Raw genomic sequence first — 6,754 nt, forward strand, 5'->3', positions numbered from 1 at the left:
CAGATTGACCATGAACCTTGTTTTACCTTGAAAAATTTTAATCTAGTAGTAGTATCAAGTCAATGACCAGATCTTTCTTCAGCTTTCCTCTTCATTGAATAGAAACTGAAGAATTGTTTGTGTCTTTCACAGTATCTTGCTTCCTTACACTCCATACACTTCACTACTTCTCTCTTTACTGCTTCATGTTGGTACTCTAGGTTATTCTTCATATAGAGATGCTTGTCAGATGCCCTGGCAGCCTGATTTAGTTCATCAATTAGTTCAAGCTGGTCTTCCTTATGCACAATAGCTATCTTCCTCACAGACCGTCTAGTTGTCCTGAATCCTTGCTCTCCAGAGTTCCGGTATTCAATTATAACAACTCTAACTTTTCCATCTGAAGTAGAGTTCTCAATTTGAACAATCCGTCCAGTTCTCCAAATGGTTCTCACACTACTTGATCCTGATCTTGTTTTAGAAAACAACAATGTCTCCTACCCTAGGTTCATAAGTTGTCTTCATCCATTTGTTTGGCTGTGGTATGAAATCACAAAGCTTCTCATCTCTCCAAGTAGACCACCCAGCCTTAAAAACATCTTCCATTTGCTGGAGAATCTGAGAAGGTTTACCCAGACTACGGGTGTGACCAAAGATAAGCCTGGACGGAGTTATCAGATCAGTGTGTTCTAAATTCTTGTATTTAGAACCAATACAAATGGGTAGGTTATTAAGTTCATTTGCTACCCAGGTAAAAGCTGTCTCATAGCTCATAATGTCTAATTTAAGACCTCCATAGACAGTTTGAAATAGCCTCTTAACTTCTCTTATGGACCTCTCTACCATGCCATGGACATTGTGTCCACCCACCGGACATGGAGAGAAGTCAACACCAACACCGTGCTTTGCATTAAGATTAGAAGATACATCAATCCAACTAACTTCCATTTCAGAACAAGCTTTCAAGAGCTGTCCACCTTCATCTGGAAACAGTTTAGCAGGGTGACCAAACCTAGCTGCAAATCTTGTGTAAGCCATGATGAAAGCAGTAGTATCACATTTTGTCATAGCATGAACAGCAACTGCAGCTGTGGCTGGGCATTTAAAAACAACTCCCCAGACTTTTACAGTGCTACGGTGGTTGTGCTCGCACCTAGCAATAAATGGCCCCATCAGATCAACTTGAGTGAAGTAAAATGGTGGAGCAATTGTGAACCTGTTTTGGTTCAATTTCCCCATCTCAACCTCCAACAACTTCTTCTTAAACCTTCGGCAAAACACGCAACTATCTCTCACTTCCTGGGCAAGATCACGGCCCTTGATGATATATGCATGAGACAGAGACTCTCTCAGAGTTACAAGGGTATTTTTATGGTTAGTCAGCTTCTCATGACAATGAATCATGATTGCATAAGCAACTGGAGAGTATCGATCAATAATGGGCTTGCAGAATGAAAGTGGGCTGAGATCTAACATTGTATTCTCTACAGAGAGAATACCTTGATCATCCAGGATTCTTCCTGTGTAATGAAGCACACCATCTATCATGGTTGAGTTCTGCTTCCAGTCTGTGTGTTTACTAAAGGTCCTCACTTCACTAGTTGTCTTCAGAAAGTAGTAGTGTTCTGCTTTCTGAATATCTTTTTCTGTGAGTTGAATAGCAGGATTTTTCTTTTGAACAGCTTCCTTACCAGATGAGGGTTTGGAGAGAGTTACATATTTCATGACAGTAGCTAGGATCCGGAGAATCTTAGACCATGAATATTTGCATGGGTCTAATATATACTTGCTGTAAGCATATCTATCTTGAAGTTTTGAGGACATAGAGTATACAAGGTACCCTAGGATGTCTTTGGATTTCAGCTCCAAAGCAGCCAAACGCTTCTCCTCAGATGAAAGAGTTAACTCTTGAACAGTTCTAATAGGCATTTCTGAAAATGGTTTACTCATCCATGATCGCCCATTTTGCCAATCAGATTGCTCATTTACCTCAGTTAGTGAGCATCTCCTTGTTCCAATGTCAGCTACATTGTCAGCACTGTCCACATGATACCACTGATTTAAAGTTGAGAATCTCCGAACTTCAAGAACAGCATTTCTGACACCCACCTGGAGTGGCCGCTCATCCTGGTTCAACCAATAAAGACAAATACTAGAATCAGATATAAATATAGCTGACTCAAAGTATTCCCCAAGATTTTTCTTGGCAATATGACCAGATACAGCTCCCATTGTGGCAGCTTTCAACTCTGCTCTTGGTATTGTGAGTCCACTCACCAACTTGCTTCTTCCAGATAAGAGCTGACAGCTGAATTTTCCATTCTTTAGAGAACTCCTAGCATGCACTGCAGCTACTGCAATATCTTGACTAGCATCAACAGACACTATAATTTCAAGAGTAGGTTTAACAGCCTCTGGATGGATGACTGCCCGTCTGAAGGTGATAAACTTCAGCTCTTGGATATCAGAAAGGTTCTCCACCCATAGAGGTAGTAACTCTTCTGGCACTTTATCATCCCAGTCAAGATTTCGCAGGCAGATTCCTCTAAGGTCCAATTTAAACCTTGAGGTTATGGGGGTGAGGAGACCTGAAGGATCAAAGACACCAGCAATCTTTCCTGTGGCAATCCTTCTGGTAAACTTTCCTTTCAGTGCAGAGAGAATATCCCCTTGCACTGGTTCTGGCCTCTTCCCACGAGTTCCTTTCTCCAAGCAAAGATCCTTTATATCCAGAGTTATGGTATCCTGTAGTGGTTGCCAGAGATATCCAGCTAACCCCACAGAGACGCCATCAGCTGAAACTTCTTCTGAAGGTTCACACCCTGAAAATGTGAAGGCCTTGACCTTCATACTTCCCATATCTAGCACAGCAACAATATCCTCTGCAACAGCCAAGCAGGCTTCATGAGTTTCTTCTGAATCTAAAATATCATCAACATAAATCTCTTCTTTCAAGACAATTGCTCCTTTTATGTGATCCTGAATGTTGTTAATAAAATGGTCTGCCAGACTTTCAATGGCAACTTGGGTTTGCCCACCAGAGCTGCGAACCCCATAGATTAGAGTTTTAACAACCATGGTTTGGGTTTCATCTGAGGGAAGGAGATTTTCCTTCCACAGATACTGTTGATATTTAAAATGTTCTGGAATGAGCTTTGAACCATTAAAGGCCATAGATACATCACCAGTCACAGCAAACTTTGCTCTCCTAAATCTGATAAACAGATGTTGGAGTCTTGCTAGGCGATTCTGCCCTTTTGCAAGAACTGAGTTGAGACTGGCTCCCCCTGGAGTCTTGGCACTAGCATCAAAAACTAGTCTACAAGGAGTGGACAATGAACTCTCATTGTACACGGTACGCCAGGGAATAGTATATCCTGTTCCTGGAGTAGATTCCATTCTAGTTTTTTCATCTTCTGTGAGTTCAGAAATTGGACTGACATGACCTCTGTCTAGGAGTTTTTGGTGAGAACGCAAAGTGTCCTCTCTCATCTCAGGATGCTTTTCATAGATCCTAAGTTGAGCAGCTAAAACCTTTTCAGCAATATGCCTGTTAGGTTTTAACTCCTGAGCAGGATCAGCAATAAAAGGCAGTTTAGCCTCTAACCTTCTAACCTCAGGTTTAAGTTCCACACTAGACTCAATCAGAGCTTGTTCAAGTTCTTCTTTAAGACTAATCTCTTCCAATTGATCTCCATTACGGCATTTTGAACAGTTGCGGCATGCAACACAGCGGTATGGTGAAGAAGAACCTGTATCCTCAACATCATTGAATAGCTTCTCCGCCTCTCTAACATTGTACTTAGAATATGTTAGATCCCAACTGCAGGGTAGAATCCAACCACACTCACTGAGATGTTTATCACAATGCTTAAAACTACAGAGCTCAAAATCCTGCTCATTAAAGGTTTCTTCTTCCACCAGATTTGTTTGTGAGCATGTGGGATCAGCTGAAAGCATGAATTTATGCTGATTCAGCCGAACCCAGCTTTGCTGTACTTGGTAAGCTTTATACTCTCTTGAGAAGAACACACTGGAGGTCATAACTTGAGCAGAGTCAAGTGCATATCTCCATGCACTGTGTGGTCCTCCAAGGACACCTTGATTGCCAGTGCCTGATTTAAAGACTGCCCGATAAAGCCCTAGGCCTCCCGGAAGTTCAAACACTAGTTTAGGGAAATACTTTCTGTAGCGCACCCCAATCATAAGGTCAACCTCAGCACCACCAATAGTATCTTCAACCATAGGCAGGGTCTTTACATCTCCTCCTTTACTTGCAAAAAAATTGGAAAGTTCTTTCCAAGCCTCTTTGAGTTCATACAATGGAAATCTAGAGGTTATAGATGGCATTCTCAGTCCTGTTATAGTAGCTTTCTGTTGCAGAGAATCTATTTCAAGATGAAATCTTTCATCACCATGTTCCAGTTTAATAGTGGCTCCACCAGCTACATCTAGCATGGTAGGCCCTGGTCTCATAGTTTCTGTTTCAAGAATAGCATGAGCCTTGTCTGATATTGCAGCACCAGAACAACCTGAGTCATAGAAGGTAAGAAGCTTATATCCATCAACTTTGATGAGTTGCATCAAGAATATTCCTGGATCATCTATGTCAGGAAGTAACTCCATCCCATCCTTGAATTGGCTTTCCTGTTTGGATGAGTTTGCACTAAGATACTGTTGAATATTGTAAAACAACTTGATAGATCCTTGTTGTACTGATGGAGGTAGTTTTTGTTTATCCAAGCTTTGAATAAACTTTGCTTCATCTTTCTTATTATCATTTATGTGATTTGTACACATTGCAATGTTTGTTTGATATGAGGGAGTCTTGCTACTACACTTCCCAGCTTTGCATGAGAAGTCTGTTTTACAATTCACTTCATGGTCAGCCCACCATTTCCTGATATCATTGATATCAAGATTGGAGTCCATTCTGAGGCAGCGTTTGCATACCATCAGGTCCTTTGTGATGGTCCAGCGATCCTTGACGCTGCTATTGAGAAAGTGTTCACAATAGAATATATGGGTGTGCTTGTGTGCACATTTGCCACAAACCATTTCAGCTGGGGATTTGTATTTTTGCCCAGCATTTGGCTTGATTGGCTTGGCAGCCTGAGTTTGAGAGCTACCCTGGCTTTGACTAGGTCCAGTGGAAGCATACACTTTCTTCGGCTTGTTCCTACTTTGAACTGGAGGAGTTACAGCTTTTCCTGAAGTAGCTGCTTCCTTAGATGCAGGAATAGAACTGGAGGACAACTCTAAGTTAACATCAAAGGTAAGTTGTTGAACATATGACTCCATAAACTTCAGAAATTCAGTAAATGTAGTTTCTTTCTTTACTATCCCAAAGGAGTTTCCTTTTGTTTGGAGAATAGCTCGAAATTCTTTATCCACAATAGCCGGGAGAGCTGTCCTGAGCTCATAAACCAAAGAACTATGGAACAGATCATCTACAAGATCATATTTTATACAAAGTGTATGTAGAGCTGTCAGTTTGGCGTGGACATTGACTGCCCAGTCACGCTTCTTTGTGTCTGTTCCAGAGCAGCTTCCTAGTCTACGAATTTCATCAACTTTTGATGAAAACAGATGCGCAGGGTTGCCGTAGTTTTCTTTAAGAAATTTCCAGATTGGTTCTAAACTTAACATTCCTGCACAGGCAGCTTTTGCTGGCCCATCTAAGGCAGTCCTCTGTAGAACTCTTAATTCATCATTTTTGCTTAGATGCTTAGCTTGTGCATAGTCTTTGAATTCAGCTGAAAAAGTATAGAAATCAATTTTATCCTGTGAATCTCCTCGGAACACCGGTGGCTTAAGATCAAGATTAGCAGCTCTAGCTCCAATAGTTCTGCCTCCTCCTAAACCTGCCTTAGACTTTTCAGATCTGACAACAGTATCAGCCATCCGACGAGAGACCTTCAAGTCTCTGAGTTTCTCTTCAAGAACCAACACCTCCTCTTCCAAACCACTTTCCAGAGCATCTTTGCTCATAGTTAGGGCATCTTCACGAAGCTCAGCTGCATGTTTATCTAAAGCCAGGAACTTGTCTTGCATGAGAAGGATTTCAGCATCAGAGCCTGGTTGTTCAGTTGCCAGTAGTTTCAGCTGACCAACAATCTCATCAATGTCATCAGAGAGAGGATCAAGATTTTTCTTGACCTTGGTTGATCTTGCTCTTATTATAGATTCAGAGTGGTGATCACTTCCAGATCTATTAGAAATGTCAAGCTCCTTTTCAGTATCTGCTGCATGTTTTAGCTTAGAATGACAGGAGGTTATAAACCTCTTCAAATCCTCTTTAGTGCTGTAAAGAGATTTATGCAATTCTGACTCAGAATAAGATTCTTTGTGTTCTGAAAGGTAGAGATCTGCCTCTTGCAAGTCTTTCTTGCATTGTTCTGCTAGGCTGAGCCTATCCCTAATATACTCTAGGGGGGTCTCATCTATTATCAAAGTGGAGATGTCATCTTCTACTCTCATCAAGCACCTCTTAACCATGAGTACATATTTCTTTTCTTCTATTTCCATGTTGGTTTCAACTACTGAACTAGGATCAACAGAAATAACTGTGGTTCCACTGTTTGTAGAATCACTGTTTCCTTCTCCACTGAAGTTTTCAGTGTCAAGGAACTCCTCATCAGATTCACGATCTGAATTTAAGGTATCACCGTTTACTGACACATCAAAATATGTTGAAGAAGACCATATTCTTGGATATTCTTGAAATGTTGGTAGAGAACTGTCAGTGTCCCATTCTAGAGATTGAGTAGACCCC

This window comes from Eurytemora carolleeae, unplaced genomic scaffold (genome assembly GCF_000591075.1).
Source record: "Eurytemora carolleeae unplaced genomic scaffold, Eaff_2.0 scaffold1228, whole genome shotgun sequence".
Lineage (NCBI taxonomy): Eukaryota > Metazoa > Arthropoda > Copepoda > Calanoida > Temoridae > Eurytemora > Eurytemora carolleeae.